The sequence below is a fragment of the Phyllobates terribilis genome, unplaced genomic scaffold, assembly GCF_046119375.1.
Source record: "Phyllobates terribilis strain yellow unplaced genomic scaffold, ASM4611937v1 Scaffold_1__5_contigs__length_1240528914, whole genome shotgun sequence".
Taxonomy (NCBI): Eukaryota; Metazoa; Chordata; class Amphibia; order Anura; family Dendrobatidae; genus Phyllobates; species Phyllobates terribilis.
The window spans coordinates 567,244,668-567,267,770 of NW_027362761.1; the positions used below are offsets into that span (position 1 = coordinate 567,244,668).

Sequence of the window (23,103 nt, forward strand, 5' to 3'; positions counted from 1 at the left end):
CAGTACAACCCACAGAAGTTGCTCAGGTAGTGCAGTTCATCCAGGATGGCACATCAATGCGAGTTGTGGCAAGAAGGGCAGCTGTGTCTGTCAGCACCATGTCCAGAGCATGGAGCAGACACCAGGAGACGTGGAGGGGGCCGTAGGAGGGCAACAACTCAGAAGCAGGACCGTTACCTCCGCCTTTGTGCAAGGAGGAACAGGAGGAGCACTGCCAGAGCCCTGCAAAATGACCTCCAGCAGGCCACAAATGTGCACGTGTCTGCACAAACGGTTAGAAACCGACTCCATGAGGGTGGTATGAGAGCCCGATGTCCACAGATGGGGGTTGTGCTCACAGCCCAGCACCGTGCAGGACACTTGGCATTTGCCACAGAACACCAGGATTGGCAAAGTCGCCACTGGCGCCCTGTGCTCTTCACAGATGAAAGCAGGTTCACACTGAGCACATGTGACAGACGTGACAGAGTCTGGAGACGTCGTGGAGAGCAATCTGCTGCCTGCAACATCCTTCAGCATGACCGGTTTGGCAGTGGGTCAGTAATGGTGTGGGGTGGCATTTCTTTGGAGGGCCGCACAGCACTCCATGTGCTCACCAGAGGTAGCCTGACTGCCATTAGGTATCGAGAAGAGATCCTCAGACCCCTTGTGAGACCATATGCTGGTGCGGTTGGCCCTGGGTTCCTCCTAATCCAGGACAATGCCAGACCTCATGTGGCTGGAGTGTGTCAGCAGTTCCTGCAAGATGAAGGCATTGAAGCTATGGACTGGCCCGCCCGTTCCCCAGACCTGAACCCGATTGAGCACATCTGGGACATCATGTCTCGCTCCATCCACCAACGTCACGTTGCACCACAGACTGTCCAGGAGTTGGCGGATGCTTTAGTCCAGGTCTGGGAGGAGCTCCCACAGAAGACCATCCGCAGCCTCACCAGGAGCATGCCCAGGCGTTGTAGGGAGGTCATACAGGCACGTGGAGGCCACACACAATACTGAGCCTCATTTTGACTTGTTTTAAGGACATTACATCAAAGTTGGATCAGCCTGTAGTGTGTTTTTCCACTTTAATTTTGGGGGTGACTCCAAATCCAGGCCTCCATTGGTTAATAAATGTGATTTCCGTTGATGATTTTTGTGTGATCTTCTTGTCAGCATATTCAACTTTGTACAGAACAAAGTATTCAATGAGAATATTTGATTCATTCAGATCTAGGATGGGTTATTTCAGTGTTCCCTTTATTTTTTGAACAGTGTATATGAGATAGATAGCTAGAGATCCGTGAAATATACAGTGGTGTGAAGAAGTGTTTGCCCTCCTTCCTGATTTCTTATTCTTTTGCATGTTTGTCACAGCTAAATGTTTCAGATCACAAAACAAATGTAAATATTAGACAAAGATAACACAAGTAAACACAAAATGCAGTTTTTAAATGAAGGTCTTTATTATTAAGGGAAAAAGAAATCCAAACCTACAGGGCCCTGTGTGAAAAAGTGATTGCCCCCTAAACCTAATAACTGGTTGGGCCCTTAGCAGCAACAACTGCAATCAAGCGTTTGCGATAACTGGCAATGAGTCTTTTACAATGCTCTGGAGGAATTTTGGCCCCTCATATTTGCAGAATTGCTGTAATTCAGCTACATTGGAGGGTTTCCGAGCATCAACCGCCTTTTTAAAGGTCATGCCACAGCATCTCAATCGGATTGAGGTCAGGAATTTGACTAGGCCACTCCAAAGTCTTAATTTTCTTAAACCATTCAGAGGTGGACTTGCTGGTGTGGTTTGGATCATTGTTCTGCTGCATAACCCAAGTGCGCTTCAGCTTGAGGTCCCGAACAGATGGCCGGACATTCTCAGCAAAATTCATGGTTCCATTTACCACAAGTCTTCTAGGTCCTGAAGCAGCAAAACAGCCCAGACCATCACACTACCACCACCTTATTTTACTGTTGGTATTATGTTCCTTTTCTGAAATTCTGTTTTACTTCTACGCGAGATGTAATGGGACATACACCTTCCAAAGAGTTCAACTTTTGTCTTGTCCTTCCACAGTGTTCTCCCAAAAGTCTTGGTGATCATCAAGATGTTTTCTGGCTTAACTGAGACGAGCCTTTATGTTCTTGTTGCTCAGCACTGGTTTTCGTCTTGGAATTCTGCCATGCATTCCATTTTTGCCCAGTTTCTTTCTTATGGTGGAGTCATGAAAAATGATTTTAACGGAGGCCCGCAGTTCTTTGGATGTTGCTGTGGGGTTAATTTATGTTTTAAGGGGTGTGCATGTGTGTGGGGGGTTAATCACTTTCACGCAGGGCCCTGTTCATTTGGATTTCTTTTTCCCTTAATAATAAAGACCTTCATTTAAAAAATTGCATTTTGTGTTTACTTGTGTTATCTTTGTCTAATATTGTTACAACTAGATGGTGGCCCGATTCTAACGTATCGGGTATTCTAAAATATGTATGCTGCCAACCGGGCGCAATCAGCAGAGCGTTGTTTAAATTTGGTGCCAAAATCGCTGATTGTTTGCGGCCGATATTAGCGCCAAAGTTAAACACTGCTTTGCTGATTGGTCACGGTCGGCAACCGTGACCAATCAGCAAAGCAGTGTTTAACTTTGGCGCCAATATTGCTGATTGGTCGCAACCGCGACCAATGAGCGAACCATGTTAGTGAAGACCGGAGAGCGTGACCAATCAGCAAAGCAGTGTTTAAATTTGGCGCTAATATCGGCCGCGACCAATCAGCGAATCGTATTAGTGAGGACCGGGGAGCGGGTACTTCCGCTGCTACTGTAGCCGCATGGAGGTCAGCGGCGCCACCGGTCGGGGTCCTTTTGCTGCTAGCGCCGGTCATCTCCCGGCTGCATCGCCGCTGACCTCTGTGCAGCAGATGAGCCGCTAACGGCCGCCATCTTTTTCTGAAATCCCGTGTCGCTGATTGGCCGCGGCCGGACCAATCAGCGACGCGGGATTTCCTGGACAGACAGACAGATGGGATAAGACGATTATATATATTAGATACTGCCGTAGTACTGCTGGAAACAAGTGGCCTAAGGAGCACAAGCAGGAAGAGCAAGCGGTAGTAGAAGTTCTTGGAGCTAGCAAGGAGTAGTAGGAAACAATCTGTAGATTAATTGGAACAGTCTGGGTAAGAATGTTCAGAAGTTGGAGACTGAAACTAGACTAACAGCTAGACACAATGTTTCTTTGTGTAATATTTAAATTTGTTTTGTTATCTGAAACATTTAAGTGTGACAAACACGCAAAGGAAAAAGAAATCAGGGAGGGGACAAACACTTTCACACCACTGTATAATTAGTACCATGGGTGTGTAGTTTACTATACTTGTATTAACCTAATAAACAAATGAAATTAATGACGTGGGGTCCCCCCCTATTTTTTTTAACCTATAAAGCAGACAGTTGTGGGCTTATATTATCAGGCCGGAAGGGTCCACGGTTATTGGGCCCTTCCCAGCCAGAACACTATTTTATATAATATATATATATATATATATATATATATATATATATATATATATATATATATATATATATATATATATATATATATGTTACATAACCATATTCACATAGGTGACCACCAAATAGATAAATCGAGAAAAAAGGGGAAAAGAAGAATAAAAGGGGGATAGAGAATGTGAATAAAAATTAACTTTTATTGATTTAATAAAATATCTATTTAAAATGTCTAATAGAACATACATCCACATGAGCAAGTAGATTAGGTTACTGCTATGACTGTGAATGGAGTAGCTGTGACCCACAAAATCCCGGAAAGTGTGAGACAGCACAAAGTTGAATGGTTCCCTAACCAATGTCCCTATAATTATTTGGTTGGATAATATATGTCCATAACTAAGGATCTCAAATTGTAGCCCATCCAACACCAACACCTAAAGCCTCACTATAATGTGTATTTTTATTAGCCTTCACAATTTTTATTTTTTTTTTTTTTACAGGGAGATGAATAATGTTCAGTTATGGCTATGTGCTGTGCGATCTCGTAGATAGATCATGTGAGGATGGTAATCCTTTTTGACAAATCACAGCTGTCATCAACCCCAATTACCATTACCCTGATTGTCACCGCTCCAGTACAATCGGTAAGAGCCAGGCAAAGTGCCAGAATTGGCGCATCTAGTGTAATGTGTCAATTCTGGGATGGCTTGTATTTTTTAGACTTCTAAGAGCCCAATAACCATGGATCTTCCCAGCCAGTTAATATAAGCCAGCAGCTGTCTGCTTTACCTGGGCTGGTTGTCAAAAAAAATGACATGGGGTCCTCCCTATTTTTAAGTTATTTATTACATTAAACAAGGCTAAAAACACCTGTGTAAATTAACTTATGACACATGTGCTTTTTGACTGCAGATTTACCGCATCTAATGCAAGTCTATAGGGAAACTAAGCACAGAAGACTGAGCATCTCCGCAAGAGAAATTTACATGCTGCGGCTCGGAAACCCGCACCGCGGGGGAGTTTCCACAGTGGGCATGGGATTTCTATTATTCCCATCCACTGTGCTTGTACTGTACAACTCAACATTTTGGAAGCACCGAAAATATGCTGCGTCAAGAACGCTAGTAATACTAATCGGGGGGAATGTAATTTAAGGCTGTGTGCACACTATGCATTTAAGCAATTCCGCTGCAGAAATGCTTAAAAAACGCTTGGAAGAAGGTCTGCTATTGTCCCCAATGATAATCCGCATGTGCTGTGCACATGCTGTGGTAAATTCCGCTGTGGATTATCATTGCGGAAAAATCCGCAGCACTACCAATTCTTTTGCGCAATCGCCGCCATTGACTTGCATTGAATCGCATAATATCCGCATCACTACATGTGCACATGCGGATATTAAGCAATTCAATGTGCGGATGGTACCCGGGTCTGGAGAAGAGGAGACTCCTCCAGACCCGGGTTCCATAGTACCTGTAAAAAAAAAAAAAAAAAAAAAGAAGAAGACTTAACCGGTTCAGGACCGCCCACTGTACATAAACGTCGGCGCTGCCCGGGCTCTGTGCAGCGCCGACGTTTAAAAACGGTGGGTGGTCCTGCAGCGGTTCAGAGCGATAGCTCTGACATGTGGCATCATGGGGACCTGAATGGATCAGGTCCCCATGATGTTAACCTGTTCCTATCTTCTAGATGCCGCGATCGCTATGGATTTAAAAGATAGTGACAGCTGGTGGTCGGCGATCGGGACCCCCCACATACCTCAGGAGCGGCGGGGATCCCGGTGCTGTGACCTCTGACATCATCGAGACCTGATTGGCTCAGGTCTCGATGATGTCAGCGTCACACCAGCCAATCAGAGAGATCACCAGGGAAGTTTGTTTTAGCAACTAACTTTCCTGGGCGATCTGACTGATAAATACACTGTTTCTCCTCGGATCTCAGTGAGAGAGCAGAGGAGAAACAGTGTGACAAGAGCTGTGTCAGCCTTGCCACTGTGAAAGCGAAAAATAAAAAAGAAAGTAAGAGTTAGGGTTAGTCAGGCCCGGCCCGTCAGGCCCGGCCCGGTCAGGTCCCGTCCCGGCCAGGTCAGGTCCCGGCCAGGTCAGGTCCCGTCCCGGCCAGGTCAGGTCCCGGCCAGGTCAGGTCCCGTCCCGGCCAGGTCAGGTCCCGGCCAGGTCAGGTCCCGTCCCGGCCAGGTCAGGTCCCGGCCAGGTCAGGTCCCGTCCCGTCCCGGCCAGGTCAGGTCCCGTCCCGTCCCGGCCAGGTCCCGTCCCGTCCCGGCCAGGTCAGGTCCCGTCCCGGTCAGGTCCGGTCCCGTCCCAGTCCAGTCCGGTCCGGTCCCGTCCAGTCCAGTCCAGTCCAGTCCGGTCCCGTCCCGTCCAGTCCAGTCCAGTCCAGTCCCGTCCCGTCCAGTCCAGTCCAGTCCAGTCCAGTCCAGTCCAGTCCAGTCCAGTCCAAAAATATAAAAATAAAATGGCCCGTCAGACTTATACCGCAGAAGAGGTGTATGCCCTGCTGTGTTCTGACACTGATGACAGCGCAATCTCAGATGGAGATATGGATTTTGAGGGCTTTAGTAGCGGCGACACAGAGCTCAGAAATGAGCAGTGATTCTGTTCCATCCTCAAGCCCAAGGACCAGTACAGCAATAGGTGCAAATAGCGCTACTGGAGAAACGTCTCCAAATCAGGGAACACTGCCCAGTACAAGCGCTGTCCCTGCTACTAGTGAATTGGCGCACCCCAGTGTACAAGGGGCTTTGCCACATGATCTAGCATTTCCCAGATGGGAGGCTTCGGATTCGGCTGCTCCATTCAGCCCTGATTTCAACGCCATTCCTGGTATAAATGTGGAAGATTTTGGACCAATTCATTTTTTTAATTTGTTTTTTACAGACAGCTTGCTAGAGCATATTGTCGTGCAAACAAATTTATATGCATCCCAATTCATAAGCCAGAATCCCCGATCTTACTATGCTAGGGCAAATTTATGGACACCAACTAATGTCCCGGAAATAAAAAAATTTTTAGGACTTACATTTGCCATGGGGCTTGTTAAAAAACCGAGCATTTGATCCTACTGGTCCAACCACCCTGTTCAAGCCACCCCTATGTTTTCAGTCGTTCTGCCTAGGACCCGTTATGAAATGCTCATGCGGTTTTGGCATTTTAACGACAATAGTCAATGCCTGCCCAGAAATGCCCCAGAACATGACAGGTTATATAAAATTAGACCCATCATTGAAAATTTGTCAGAAAAATTCTTAAGGCTCTACACCCCAACACAAAATATTTCTATAGACGAGTCCCTTGTAAAATTCAAAGGAAGACTGCACCTCAAGCAATTTATCCCATCTAAAAGGGCAAGGTTTGGAATAAAGCTCTATAAAATGTGCGAAAGTTCAACCGGATACACATCCGCTTTTCGCATATATGAGGGGAAAGATAGCCAACTAAACCCACCAGGATGCCCTACTTATCTGGGGACATCTGGAAAAATTGTTTGGGAGCTGATAAGTCCATTTTTTCAAAAAGGCTCCAATCTATATGTGGACAATTATTACACCAGCATACCCCTATTTAAAAGTCTGGTTGAACACAACATCGGGGCTTGTGGGACCATCCGTAAAAACCGTCAGGGGTTTCCACAACCATTGGTCAACCAAAAGTTTCAAAAGGGGCAGTCAGGGGCTGTACGCAAAGGAGAGCTGCTTGCCCTGAAATATAGGGATAAGAGGGATATTTTTGTCCTCAGCTCGATCCACACAGATGCCACAAGGGCCACTGTAGAACTAGGATCCACCACTCCGAAGCAAAAACCTGTGTCAGTCATTGACTACAACAAACACATGGGGGGTGTGGACCTTGCAGACCAGGTTCTACAGCCATACCAGGTATCAAGAAAGTCCTATACCTGGTATAAAAAGTTGGTTATTTATTTGTTTCAGGTGGCCACATACAATTCTTTTGTGTTGTACAAAAAAGCAGGAAATTCAGATCCTTTTCTTGATTATCAAGAAAAGGTAATTGAAAATCTTGTCTTTCAAAGTGTTAGCCCCGCTCATCCATTAGAATCTGAGGATGTGAAAAGACTCACTGAGCGACATTTTATTGCACTTATTCCAGCAACGGAAACAAGAAGGAACCCCCAGAAAAGATGTCGTGTATGTACTAAGAGAGGAATGAGGCGTGATACCCGCTACTATTGCCCACAATGCCCATCATTGCCATCCTTATGCGTCACTGACTGCTTTAAAATCTACCACACAGAACCACGTTTTTAAACTGTAAAAATGTATCCCAATTTGTCATTCAAACATTTGGTTCATTTAGTGAATGACATATTCGAGTAGAGCTCACTTAATTTCCAGCGGGGGTTCTCCAGAATCTAAACCTTCCATTGCGTGCTTGTTTCTGGAAATCATCCATCGAGTTAAAATGGTCACTAAACCCATAGATGAATTCCCAGAGCGGTGTCATTTCCAAAATGGGGTCACTTCAGGGGGGATTCTTTAGCTCTGGTACTCTGAAAAGTACCAGAACAGCATAATACCCCCTGAAGTGACCCCATTATGGAAATGACACCTCTGTGGGAATTCATCTATGGGTTTAGTGACCATTTACCTATCTACTTATTTTCCCACCACTAGATTAATTTATACAGAGGAGTAGATTGTAAAATTCGGTCACTTGTTGTGGGTTTCCTCTGTTTAGGCACCTCAGGGGCTCTCCAAATGCAACATGGCGTCCGCTATCCATTCCAGTCAAATTTCCATTCCAAAAGTCAAATGGCGCTCCTTACCTTCCGAGCCATGCCGTGCGCCCAAACAGTGGCTTTGCACCACATATGGGGTATCAGCGTGCTCAGGAGAAATTGCACAACACATTTTGGGGTCCATTTTTTCTGGCTGCCCTTGTGAAAATTAAAAATTTGAGGCTAAAGTAGCAGTTTTGTGAAAAAAAGTTAAATGTTCATTGTTTTCTTCCACATTCCAAAAATTCCTGTGAAGCACCTGAAGGGTTAATAAACTTCTTGAATGTGGTTTTGAGCACCTTGAGGGGTGCAGTTTTTAGAATGGTATCACTTTTGGGTATTTTCTGTCATAAAGGCTCCTCAAAGTCACTTCAAATAAGATGTGGTCCCTAAAAAAATGTTTTTGTAAATTTTGTTGTAAAAATGAGAAATCGCTGGTCAACTTTTAACCCTTATAGCTTCCTAACAGAAAAAAATTTTGGTTCCAAAATTGTGCTGATGTGAAGTAGACATGTGGGAAATGTTATTCATTAACTATTTTGTGTGATATATCTCTCTGATTAAAGGGCATGAAAATTCAAAGTTTGAAAATTGCAAAATTTTCAAAATTTTCGCCAAATTTCCGATTTTTTCACAAATAAACGCAAGTGATATCGAAGAAATTTTACCACTATCATGAAGTACAATATGTCACAAAAAAACAATCTCAGAATCAGGGGGATCCGTTGAAGCTCCAGAGTAATTACCTCATAAAGTGACAGTGGTCAGAATTGAAAAAATTGGCCCGGTCACGAAGGCAAAAACAGGCTCTGGCGCGAAGTGGTTAAAGTAAAAAATATACATATACTTACCTTCTGATGGCCCCCGGTCTCCATAGCAATCCATCCTGGCTTCCCGGCAGCTCGCGATGGTCTAAAACGACCTGCCATGACGTAATTTGATGTGTCACGCGACCGCTGACGTCGGGGGTCGCGTGACCAGTCACATTACTAAATGACATCATGGCAGGTCCTTTTACACAACCGCGAGACACCGGGAAGACCGGACGCATCGGATAAGGAGACTGGGGGCCATCGGAAGGCAAGTATATTTATTTTTTACCATTCTTTCGGTCACAGTATATAAATCCATGCCGGTTGCATGGATTTATATAGTGTGACCAAGTTGTCAAGCACTTTCCAAGTGATGCTAAAATCGCTTAGAAAGCGCTTGACAACCCGCATGTGGAAATGCATGTGAAAAAGGCTTCACTTACGCTTGTTCCTGGCAAGAAAAACTCATGTACAATCCGCATGTGTTTTTTCTGCCAGGGAGATGCAGTAACGCTCAGGAAAAATCCGGAGCATTTCTGAATCGTGGGCACATGGCCTAAGTGTGGTAATTTTCAGGTTGTTCAGCGGTGATACTGGGTGGGGAATTCAAGTTCCAGAATATGGCATTTTAAATGTTGGTGTTTTTTGCCCCTCATTAGTAAAGAGCAGAGCACTGGTTGGCTGAATGTGATGGCTAGACCTAGCTTGGGAGGGAGAGGGGTACCGTACCATCTTTCATTGAAGATACCCAACTATGATTTAAGACTTATTTTGAAGGCAATGCTTCCTAGGAAAAAAACATGCAAAGTAACTAGTACCAGCCTAACCAAAGACTCATCTGTAGACAGCAAGGTTTTCGGGGTTTTTGACCCTCATCAATACAAAGTTGGCTAGAGAAGATATCTAGATGCAGCTCAGGGAGTACAGTTTTTTTTATTGAAGAGACCAAACTATGTATGGAGACTAGTGCTGAGCAAGTATGTTTCATTAACCCTTTCGGCGAGCTCGCTCAGGTGCTCGCCGAGTATTTTGGCGTGCTCGGCATCTTTTACTGTTGCCGCGGCTGCATGTGTGTCACGGATGTTAGACAGCTGTGAAACATGCAGAAATTGCCTCACAGGCAAAAATTATATTTGGTATTGCCGCGTTCAGAAATGCCCGATCTATCAATAGATTAAAAGAATTAATCTCATTGGTAGACTGCGTAACAGGAATCAAAATCAAAACGCCGGAATTAAATGTTTTAGGTCGCTGCGACATTGCAAAAAAATGAAATAATGGGCGATGAAAACATTGTATCTATCCCAAAATGGTATAAAAAATGTCAGCCTGGCGCGCAAAAAATAAGCCCTCACCCAGCCCCAGATCCTGCAAAATGGAGACGCTACGGGTCTCGAAAAATGGCAGTTTTTTTTTATTTATTTATTTTTTTATTTTTTTTTTACAAACTTTGGATTTTTTTTCACTACAAATATAAAAAAAATCTATACATGTTTGGCATCTGCAAACTCGTAATGACCTGGAGAATCATAATGGTAGGTCAGTTATAGCATTTAGTGACCATAGTAAAAAAAAATCCTCAAAAAACAATTGTGGAATTGTACTTTTTGCAATTTTACCGCACTTGGAATTTTTTTGACGTTTTCCAGTACACTATATGGTAAAATCAATGGTGTCGTTCAAAAGTACAACTCGTCCCGCAAAAAACAAGACCTCATATGGCCGGGAAGGAAAAATAAAAAAAAAATTATGGCTCTGGGAAGGAAGGGAGCAGAAAACAAAAAGGAAAAACCCAAGGTGGTGAAGGGGTTAATGGATATGAGTCTCATCTGTGAAAATCACTAATAGAACAAGAACGTGATTCATGGACGTCTGAATGAGGCCTAAATAACGCTATGAAACTGATTGGGGCATTTAGGGGTGTTGAACAGCAGCAATCGGAGCTAACCCCGGTCACTGCTGTTAGAGGCAGATGCTGGCTGAGTAACACAGCTGGCGTCCACCATGTACAGAGTGGTCTCCGCTCCTGAGCTCGCTCCATACACAGGCATAGGATGCATGCCTTATGTCGGGGATGTGTCAATGCCAGCAACGTCAATACATCCATAGAAAACGTTAAATTGGTAACAGGGTCCCCACCTATCATGCGCCATTTATAACACTGATGTCGTCCTTTGTGGCACAGGAGCCCTTGAGCGCCCCCTTGGGCATCAGAATGCAATTGCTTTCTCTAAGAATCTAAGATTAACTTGGACAGGAGAAAACACAGGTCGGGAATATATCATATTACACACACATACAGATCACTTAATGTGTAACTTGCCCTCTACCCGGCTGTATGGCCGGCACAGCCTGTAAAGAGGGACGCCCGTATGTGGAATAAAGAGTGTGCTCGCTGTTTACAGAAAATATTACGAGATCCAAAGGAAATCTCTTTCTTGTACAGACCGGATTTTTTATGACGAGTAAATTCAAAACACGAGTTTCTCAAGAGCAGAGTGTTAATGTGACGCAAGAAGGGGCAGCGCTCCGCCTGGCATGGCCGCTTACAGCTCTGGGGCAAGGGCTTCACTATCACTACCAGCACCTACTTCTAAGGTTATCAGGAATTGCTTGAAGAACTTTCTTGGCATCAAAAACGCTGTGGAAATTCTGTGCTTTTTTTGCGTTTTCATGCGTTTTTGCCTTGTCTTTTTTTCCCAATGCATTGTATAGGAAAAACGCAGGCAAATCCGCACAAACAATGGACATGCTGCTTATTTTTCCGCACATGAAATCCTGTCAGTAAAATTCCTGATCACGTGCAGAGATCTTCCAAAATCCCATAGAAAATGCTGGGATAAGGTTTGCAATGCGTTTATGGGGCCAAATCCGCACGGATTTGTCGCATAAAAATGCACCGTGTGCACATACCCTACAGATCTCCATCAAGTTTCCCTACGGTAACCGTCTATGGCTATAGAAGAAGAAAAAAACTATGTATGTATGCATGCGGTGTTAGTATATATACAGTGTGTATACACACATATATGCGCATGCGTGTGATGAGATATATAGACACATGCATACGCACTATATGTGTATATATAATTGAGTATATATGACGCGCCCCCTGGGACATATTCCTTTTTGAGGGGAATACCCGGCACCGGATCAGATGGGGGGTTGTAGTCTCCGAGCGGCTGTGACCCGGTCCCGTGCCCAGGGCGTCAAGCTAAGTGTTATGTGGCAGCTTTACAGATGTTACTAAAGTTCTTTTGTGTCGACTACGCCACCCGTTGTGATGCGGTCACTGTGGCCGCCGCTGCTGCAGGGTCCGCTGAGGCTGATGGTGGGTGCGCAGCTTGGTGAGATAACCCCCAACGGGAGGGGTATAGCCTCAGAGGGGACAGGCGCAGAGGATGGGGGTTGTGGTGGTGCGATGCAGCCGGCAATGAAGACAGACTCGGGTTGTGCAGTTAAGGGTGTTTACTTACTGCTGATGTTGTACTGGTCACTCCAGCTGCTAGTGACCACCCGAGCCGTGCTGCGTCCACCAGGTCCTGGATCCAGCCAACCCCCAAACAAGTCCGGAGCGTGGCCCTGAGCTCTCCCTCTGTCCTTTCTTCAGCCGTCCCCACCAGTGATTCACCTAGGTCCAGCTCCCTCGGGCCTTCTTTTGGGACACCCTTGGCCCTGGGTTCCCTGACCCTTCATGTGGTGTGCCTTCGGGGTGAATGTGGTGGGTGACCGTGACAGACACTGCCCACGGTCTCCGGTCTCTGGCTGGGGAATGTCTTTGCCCCCACCAGCTTGGGTTCCGGTACCCTCTTGCTGACTCCTCACCCGGTGCTCTAATTTGGGTTCTTGGGTCCCTTCAGTCTTCCCCCTCTGGGTCTTTCTCTGCTCCACTCTCTCTCTCTCCAGGGCTGCTGTTTCCTTCTCTCTCCTCTCCAACTGACTTGTTCTCAGCGTCTGACCCTGATCTTAGTTGGTGCCCACCTTATATACACCCTCTATGTGTGAGCTCAGGTGACCAGCACCCAATGAGCTCCTATCTTTACCCAGACTGCTCCCCCTATCTGCCCCTACACTACATGGGATGTACCACCCCCCTCCCACTCCAGCCAGGAACAGGCTCGGTTGTACCTGCACATTTCTAAGTGGGAGTACCGTCGGCCTGCTCCTCTGGAATGGGATGTATGTAGTGCATGCAGTCTATCTGAGCTCAGTTCCACACTCCTTCCTTACCCGGGAGTGGAATATCACACCTCTGGGTTGAGGTGCAATACCCCTGTAGCAGCCGAATCCTCAGGGTGCTACATATACAACTTTATTCGCTAGATAAGTCGATTAATCTGAGACTAATATATATACACTCACAATTATGTATAATTGTGAGTGTATATATATTAGTCTCAGATTAAGTCGATGTATCTAGAGAATAAAGTGGTATATATATATACACACACACACACACATAGTGCATATGCATATATGCGTGTCTATATATCTCATCACACACACACATTATATATTCACGCACACACACACACATATGCATAACCCACTGCCGTAAAACCAGAGAACATCGTGTTATCACCATAAATTGTGTATTTCTGAACACAGATTGAACAATACATAAACTGGACATGAAAAATCTGGAACAAACCCGTATCCATGTATCACACATGTATCTAGAACATGGCAGCCATGGGGGCCTCAGTAGATCCCCAACTGACATCGCAAACCCATTGACACGCGTTGCCGGCTGTTGTAATTGCCCCCAACCCGTCCACACAACAAAATAAACTATCTGGAACCAGCTATACAGAACAATTCAGGAATTGAGCAGACCATCTAATGTGAATGGATGTCTATTAACTTTCCCTCAATAAATGACGTTGGAGGTTGAGAAAAATTCGGCTGTCAGAATCTGAGGCAAAATCCTTTTAATCCATGGGAGAAATGTCACCGCCAGAAGAGAAATGGCAGCGGCTTTACCCTGGAGAGCACAGGTACAGAATGCAAGAGCTGAGTGCTGCAGTACATTGGGTCAGACCTGAGAGATGGATGTCTGACTGCTATATACTGTGTATGGTCTCACTATCAGCCTGCGTAAATACCCCTGTAGCAGTGCAGAGTTATTTGTTGATTTACATAGGACTGCAGGTAGCACTTTACTGCTTTCTATTAATACAGCGAGTTAACATAACGTAGCCCATGCCACCACATCAGCTCTGCTACATTGCCCTTCACAGATCATGGTTATTATTCTTTTTTTTTTTTTTTACTGACCGTGGAGTAGAAACATAAAAATCGTCCAATCCAAAAAACTATTCCTAAACTGCGTCCAGACCTTCCCGGCAGCCTCCACCACCGGACACCACGGCAGTCCCATCCACGTCTGTTCTCTCCCGGCCCGCAGTGAACGACACCCAGTAAACAGTAAAGGAGTTCTCCAATCGCAGCGCAGGATAGTAAAAACTCGTCTGACAACTCTCCGCGCCGGCCCTCAGCCCTCGGTAGAGAAAGTCAACTAACTATGACACAGTTCGATTGTATGACAACAATGGCCGTGTGTAGAGCGAGCACTTTCCGAAACAAATTGTTATATTATGTAACAAACACAAATGTGCAGCAGAGCTCTGCGGGCGCTAAGATTTACGCAACCGTGTCATATTTCACACTGCATTACTGCTAGACCTACTGTACTTTGCACGGTTTGTACCCACCAGGTGACACGGGGTCCCTAAACATTACACCCCTTTAATATAGAATATCACATTATTGCACTTGCAGACAAAAGTAGCAGAGCTTAATTTGTCCTTGTGCCACATGCACACCTCTGACAGCGGCTGCAATGCCCTGCACATGGGGTAAGCGACATGGCGAATCAGAAGAACTATATTACAGTACATTTCTAATGTGAGGTACTTACTAGTATTATAGTACATACTGAGAGACGATCTGGCAGACGGGAATACACCTTTAGCATACCACTATAACTATCAACATGAGTGGTGCAAAACGACAAACAGCTCAGCTCTGCTACAACCTGTGTTAAGTATTTTTCTATAGTACGGTAAATGTTTCTGTAAGAAAGATAAAGTTGATTGGCGCATCCAAAATCTTCACATTTTATTCCATGTGTGTCAATTAAAATACACATGTTGGTGATAAAAAAAAAAAAATTTCACCAACGTGTGGATTTTAATTGACACAGATGGAATAAAATGTGAAGATTATCTCTTTCTTTGGATGTGCCGATCAAATTTATTTTTCTTGGACATATTTTCTGGCGGTCAGTAGTATTTGAAACAGCACCATCACATATAAAGTACAGATTTTAGCGCAAGAGACGGCGCGCAAGACACGGCGCGCAAGACACGGCGTGCAAGCTCGAGTTTGTCATTCTTGTCCATTATGCTCGCAACTCAAGTTGAGCGCGTCCAACATGCTCGATTTGAGTACAGAGTACTCGAGGATTTCACTGCTTGATCAACACCAATGGTGAGCGATTTATTCAATATTTTTTTCAGTATTAAATCTTGCAATTTTTTATTTTTTTAATTACAGCACCGCCCTATGTCTCTTTTTACTTTTGCATATTTTGTTCTACCTTTGTTATAAAATCCGAAAATTTATAAAATAAAATTTTCGTAATCAGCAAAAAGTACCGTAAATAAAAGATATCACATAAGAAAGGTGCAGTTATAAAAAGGTTGAGGTCACTTTAAAAATAAGTCAGGACATAAATCTCTGAACACACAGAAGTCAGAGACTCCAGAGTAAATAGTGTTTTGTGTCAGTGTTTCCTTGGTTAGAAAGGGCAGGTAAATAAAAGGGCTGAGATCAGAAAAGCACAGCTGCTTTGTTTTTTTCAAACAGCACCACTATGGGACACATTTGGGTATTGCAGTTTCTAATATAACTATGGTATATAAGACCGGCGACTGGTAATAAATGTAATTTTTATACCTGGTGTAAATGCCGCTGTTCTCCTGAATAAGGCAATGTTTTTCTTTTCTTCCTGTTCCTCTCGGTTTCTGAGATATGACCCCATAATCCTATTATGTAATTTTATTAGCCAAGTAGGTGTGGTCCAACAACTCTGTAGATCTTTGAGGACCACACCCACTTACAACAAAGACTAGATCTATATATACAGGCAAGAGGGGGCTATATCTCAGGAACAAAATGAAAAACTACGCCGGATTCAGGAGAACAGCGGCATTTACACCAGGTTAAAAAAAAATAGAATTAGACTTACCTGTAATTCGGTTTCTAATAACCCTCCACGACAGCACCAAAGGAGGATGTCAGCCCACCCTAATAGGGACAGGAAACACAAAGAGGTCAAAAAGCCCCTCCCTCATCCTCCCTCCAGTGTTTTTATAAAGGACCACACCAGTATGGATGCTTCAAATTATATTTATTCTTATTCAAATTAAATGATTTTTTGGCTAACCAAGCCTGGGAGGGAATTACCAGTGCTGTCGTGGAGGGTTATTAGAAACCGAATTACCGGTAAGTTTAATTCTATTTTCTCCAATAACCCCACGACAGCACCAAAGGAGGAGTACCAAAGACTCATGTTTAGAGAGGGACAATGGCCTGAAGCACTTTCCGCCCAAAGGCCAAGTCTTTAACGGACATTAAATGAAGTTTCTAATGCTTGGTGAAGGTATGGACCGAGGACCATGTAGCTGCTCTACATATCTGCTCGAGGGAGGCACTAGCCTTTTCTGCCAAGGAGACGGACATGGCTCTAGTAGAGTGTGCTTTCAGTTTTTCTGGTGGTGAGAGACTTTGGATCTGACGATTCCACTATTGCTTTTTTGATCCAAGTAGTGATGGTAACTTTTGAGACTCTTTCCTCTGTTCTGACCAGATGGCTGAATGAAGAGGTTCTGATCCTTCCTCCAGGCCTCTATCTTTTGGAGGTAGTGAAGAACGACCCGCCTTACGTCCAAAGTATTGAATTCTTCTTCCCTTTTATTTTTTGGGTCCTGACAGAAGGAAGGCAGAATTATCTCCTGTGATCTATGAAAGTCTGAGACTACCTTTGGCAAGAAAGATGGGTCCAGTTGTAGAATAATCCTATCATCCAGGATTCTCAGATATGGGTCATTCACTGAGAAGGCTTGGATTTCTCCCACTCTCCTGGCAGTGGTAATCGCTACTAGAAAAGTTGTTTTCCAGGCTAATTTATCCAGCTCTATTGAGGTCAAATGTTCAAACGGCGGTAGTGTCAGACCTTTAAGGATGATATTAAGATCCCAGGAGGGAACGTGGTTGATTATTCTGGGACGCAGACGAGTAGCTGCTGTGATGAACCTTTTTACCCATTGATGTTCGGCTATGCTCTGGTCGAAATAGGCACTCAGCGCCGCGATCTGTACCTTGAGGGTGCTGGGTCTAAGGCCCTTTTCCAGCCCCTGTTGTAGAAAATCCCAGATCTAGGTCATGTCAGGATGCCGAAGATCTGGCATCTTTGGTTTATACCATGTTAGGAAGGTCTTCCATATCTTGCCGTATATGGAGTTTGTGATTTGTTTCCTACTTTTTTGTAGGGTATGAATTACTCGGTCTGAGAGTCCCTTGGCTTTCAGGATTGTGAACTCAAAAGCCAGGCCACTAGATGGAAGTTCTCTGGATCTGGATGGAGTATTGGACCCTGATGGAGAAGGTTTTTGATTGCTGGCAGAATGAGGGGTCCTTCTATGCTTAGACTGTTTAGTGCACAGAACGAGCTCCTTTTGGGCCAAATTGGGGCTATCAAGATTATCTTGACCTCCTCGGTCCTTACTTTCTGTAAGGTCCTGGGTAGCAATGGAATTGGGGGAAAAGCGCAAGCTAGATGGAAACGCCACGGGTGAGCGAATGCATCTATCCCCAGGCATACATCTTCTGGATCTAGGGAGAAGTATTTTTCTGCCTTGGTGTTCTGGCGTCTTGCAAGAAGGTCCACCTCCGGATGACCCCATTGTCTGGTCAGCATGTGGAAAATGTCTGAGTCCAGCTCCCATTCCCCCGGATGGATATTCCTTCTGGTCAGAAAATAGGCCTGGATGTTGTCTGAGCCTTTTATGTGCAGACCTGATAAGGAACGAAGATGTCCTTCTGCCCAGAAGAATATTCTTGCTGAGATACTTTTTAGATTCTCGTATCTTGTACTCCCCTGATGCGACAGGTGAGCTACGGTAGTCATGTTGTCTAAATAGACTTTTACGTGTTTGCTCGCAATGACTGGAGACGATATTTTGAGTGCCTCCTCCACTGCCTTTAATTTGCGGAAGTTGGAGGATCTCCTGCTGGTCTCTTCTGTCCAGACACCTTGGAACGGGGTTTGAGCGACGACGGCTCCCCATCTCGTCTTGCTGGCGTCTACCGTGACTGTTATCAGAGGGAACTGAAACCATGGAACCCCTGTTCTTAGGTTTCTTGGGCTGATCCACCATGACAGGGATGTCTTCACATAATGAGTGATCATGATCTTCCCATTTAGGGAGTCTGGGGATCCGTCCCACTGTGCGAGAACATGGGTTTGCAATGCCCTGGTGTGAGCCTGTGCCCAGGCTACGGATTGAATGCAGGCTGTCATGGAGCAGAGGGCTGACATGGCAAATTTTAGGGACACCCTGTTCAGGGTGTTCAGATTCGATATCTTGGTTCTCAAAAGTATCTGCCTGTCCTTTGGTAAGAAGGAGGTTTGTCTGGCGGAGTCTAATAGAACACCCAGGAATCTTTTTTCTGTGGCAGGGACCAGGTCTGACTTTTGATGATTTATCAACCACCGTAGGTCAGGATTTGGATTGTTCTTTGCAGATCTTCCTGGAGTGATGCCACGGAGGGACCTACTATTAAGAAGTAGTCAAGGTAGGGAATGATGCAGATTTTCTCCTTTCTGATAGAAGCTACTACCTCTAACATAATTTTGGTAAATATTCTTGGTGCTGAGGATATTCCGAACGGCAATAAATTGAATTGAAAATGTAAGGTTTGATCCTCGAACCACCGCAAACATTAGAAATTTTCAGTATGTTGGATGTATAGGGACGTGATAGTATGCGTCCTGTAAGTCGATGGTTGCTATCACATATCCTTGTCCTATCAAGGGAACTGCTGATCTGATGGACTCCATTTTGAATCTTCGGTAGATGATGTATTGGTTTAAGGGTTTCAGATTTGTTATTATTCTGTAAGTGCTGTTTGGTTTTCTTATCACAAACAGGCATTAATAGTGGCCTCTGTGTGTCTTTCTGTTTTTGGGACCTGTGAAATAGCCCTCAAGGATAGCAGGTCTCTTAGGCCGGACATCAGGGCGGTTTTTAATCTCGGGGAGGTTAGACGAGTTATTCTCACTTTTCTTAGAGGATATGAGGAGAATTCGATCTTCACCCCTTCTTGAATTACCTTCAAGACCCATTGACTGGAAAGTCTTTTGCCATTGGGGAAGGTATCTTATGATTCGTCCCCCCACTGCTCTGGTGTCACCGCTTCTGTTGTCGCTGTCCTTTTGGGAAAAAAATATTCCTATCTTTCCCTCCTTTGGGGTAGCTCCATCGACCAGACTTTCCTTTCCCCTTGTACTTGGGATTCTGCTCACGAGGGGGGCGAAAGGGGGTCTTCTTGTAGTGTCTCGGTTCTGGCAAGGACTTCTTTTTATCAGCCGCCTTCTCCAGAAGGTCGTCAAGGGCCTGGCCAAACATATATTCTCCCCTAAAGGGAATGGAACAGAGTTTTATTTTGGAGGCCACAGCACCGTTCCACGATTTCAGCCATAGTACTCGCCTTGTGGAGTTCGAAAGAACTGCTGCCCTGGCGGTTACCCACAGATTCCGCTGAAGCATCTGCCAGAAAGTCAGTGGCCTTCTGCAGCAAGGGTAGGGAAGCGTTGGATGAGCCATCTCGACATGGATCGTGCAACACACATGGAGACTACATTAGTGTTCAGAAGGGCTGCTGATGTTTCCCAGGATTTCCTGAGAAGGCTGTCCATCCTGGACTGATCTAATGGGCTTCTCTTCTTCCACCTCCATCATTCTTCTTACTGCTGTGAGGAGGTCTTCCATAAATTCCATTAAGAAATAATATTTCTTATTTTCCAGACCTTCCTCTGCTGGGCTGAGTTCACCTTCCTCTATGAGATCTTCTGGAAGGGATATTTCGTCCTGGGAGTCAGAGTCTCTTCTTTTTCCAGGGAAATCTTCCTCTTAGCCTTTGGAGGCGAATCAGAAGTGGATCGGGAAAAGGAGTCCAATGAAGATTGAACTTCCTGACGGACTATCCCCTTGATTTCATCTATGAGGGATGGCTGCTCTTCCCTAATAATCTTCTCCGTACATTTCTGGCATAAATATTTTTTGTTTGAAGAAGATAGTTTTTTTGCACATATAGCACACTTCCAGCTAGACTTATTTTCTGGTGCAGGATCCTTGTCCCCCTAAAGAGGGAGAAGGGTAATTAATGTATCAATTCTAACCTGCACCTAGGAAAGGACCCCCAGTGCCAGACTTACTGGGGCTGTAATCGAGCTGGGCTCCGCAGACATGGAGAAGATAGATTCCTGACCATCCAGTGTATAAAAATACAAAAAGGATTAGGTCCTACCTTAGATGTCTTCTGTCCAGGGCTTTTATATAGGCAACTGGACACAGCGCTCTCCCTCTTTCCCTGGGGAGGGGGGTGGGAAGGCTCCTCCCCCGTGGTCTAATTGGTGGAGCAGGAACACCTGTGATCACCTGCGGGGTTTGTTTTTTTTTTATTTTCATTTTCACCTCCAGAGGCCCCCATTGTCCTAAACGGACCGGAAGTAACCTAAGGGAACCTGTTTCGGTGTCCCACGTCACTTTCCGGCCGTTTTTAGGTAACTGCGTTACAGGGTGGAACGCAGACCGGGAGTGACGTCACCCAGCGGTCCGCGTCACTTCCGGGATCCGGCGCGCATCTCTCCCGCTATGGAGAACGCCGGAGGCCACCTGAGAGGGGGGAGGAGCTGGGATGGAGAGCTCGAGGAGGCCTCCAGCCCGACACCCACCGGACCTTACCCGCAGGCGCGGACTCGGTGGGGATGGGGGTCCCAAGTCCTGGAGGAGAAAGGAGCAGCATAAGGGGAGGAGAAGAACACCGCTCGGTCCCAGCTGCCCGGCTTAAAAGGTATGCTGGGGCTCTGCCGCCGGCACAGAGCACCGTGGGTGACCTCTTCGTCCCAATAGGGACAGGAAAAACACTGGAGGGAGGATGAGGGAGAGGCTATTTGACCTCTTTGTGTTTTCTGTCCCTATTAGGGTGGGGTGACATCTTCCTTTGGTGCTGTCGTGGGGGGTTATTGGAGAAAAATATTTTTACAAGTGATGGGTCCTCTTTAGGTGAATGAGAAACCACTGCAATAACAGACACATAGCATTGCGGTAGATATTAAAATCGACTGAAGACTTGCTGTTTCACATCCTTTATAGGGAAAAAAAAAAAGTAAAAAAAAAAATATATTTTTTTTTTTCCACTACAAAATAAAGTTAAAGAAAAAATAGGCATATATTGTATAAGCATGTCCGCAGAAGAATGATTTATCAAAATATTAATTTAAACGGGTATTCCCATCTCACAGATCCTATCCCAAGATGTAGTAGGTGTAATATTAGCAAATACCTCCAATTAGAATTGTAGTATAGTTCTTCTGATTCGCTATGTCGCTTACCCCATATGCAGGGCATTGCAGTAGCTTAGGTATCCATGGGTATGACCATATAGTGACAGTTCGTTGTTAGTGGTGGTAACCATGGATACCCAAGCTACTGCAATGCCCTGCACATGGGGTAAGTGACATAGTGAATCAGAAGAACTATACTACATTTCTAATTGGAGGTATTTGCTAATATTATTATTATTACTACACGTACTACATAGAGATAGGATTTTGGAGATGGGAATACCGTTTTAACTATGGTAAAAGAAACGCTGTACAGCAAATTAAATTGAATCAAAAAGCCAAAATTTCAGTTTTATGGTGGCTACACCTCCCATAAAATACTGTAAGGCTGAGTGCACACGATGCGTTTTTTATGCGTTTCCGCAGCGTTTCTGCAGCCGCGGAAACGCATTAAAAACGCATGGTAGAAGGGCAGCAATGTTTCCCAACTGAAATCCGCATGTGCTGTGCCCATGCTGCGGATTTTTCCGCAGCGTTTATGCTGCGCTCAAAAATCCGCAGCATGTCCATTAATTTTGCGGAAACGCGGCGTTTTCGCCGCCATTGACTTGCATTAGAACGCGCCAATTCCGCAAGACTGCATCTGTACTTGCGTTATTGGCGCGTTCTAATGTGCGGATGGTACCTGGGTGTGCAGGACAGGAGACTCTCCTCCACACCCAGGTACCATTAAAAGATGTAAAAACAAGAATAAAATAAAAAATAAATATATATTCACCTTCTGACAGCCCCCGGACTCCTTCCCTCTGCTCGCGTGCAAGACTGAAGGACCTTCGGTGACGTCACAGTCATGTGACCGCAGGCCCTTCAGCGCAGTGTCTCGCGATATCCCGGCAGCCAGGAACAAGCCAGGAACGAACGTGGCAGCACACGCGGGGCCTCAGAGGGTAAGTATAGCTTTATTTTTTTATTTTTAAACATTCTTATACGGTCACACTATATAAATCCATGCCGATTGCATGGATTTATATAGTGTGACCTAGATGTCAAGCACTTTCCAAGTGATGCTAAAATCGCCTGGAAAGCGCTTGTTAATCCGCATGCGGAAATGCATGTGAATCCGCATGTGTTCCGCAGGAAAAATGAATGTACAATCCGCATGCGTTTTTTCTGCCAGGGAGATGCAGAAATTTTCTGCTTCATTTCTGCATCGTATGCACATACCCTAAGGCTATGTCCGCACATCATGGTTTTTTCAGCGTTCATTTTCTGCAGCAAAACCGGATCTCTTGCCAGGAGGTTGTTCAGGATTTTTGTTGCCGTTTTCTTGTTTCTTTTCTTTTTGGTGCGTTTTTTTTCAGCGTTTTTTTTTCACTGTCCTTTTGTTTTTGCTATGCATGTACATAAAGTTCAGCATTGTTTTCAC

At 45.0% G+C, this 23,103-nt stretch overlaps 1 protein-coding gene across 6 annotated transcripts in view; it reads right to left on the reverse strand.

Moving 5' to 3' along the window:
- The window catches only part of NEDD4L (NEDD4 like E3 ubiquitin protein ligase), a 334,412-nt gene that overhangs the window by 153,404 nt on the left and 157,905 nt on the right, over positions 1-23,103 (reverse strand). The window contains exon 1 of one of the 6 annotated variants that reach the window (XM_073680901.1): positions 14,321-14,484. The exons of 4 other annotated variants lie outside the window; for them this stretch is intronic. The gene's annotated coding sequence lies outside the window, so the exon portion shown is untranslated. Of the gene's footprint in view, positions 1-12,519; positions 12,598-14,320; positions 14,485-23,103 lie in introns of those variants that run through there. One more of the 6 variants, XM_073680905.1, reaches the window with a different exon arrangement.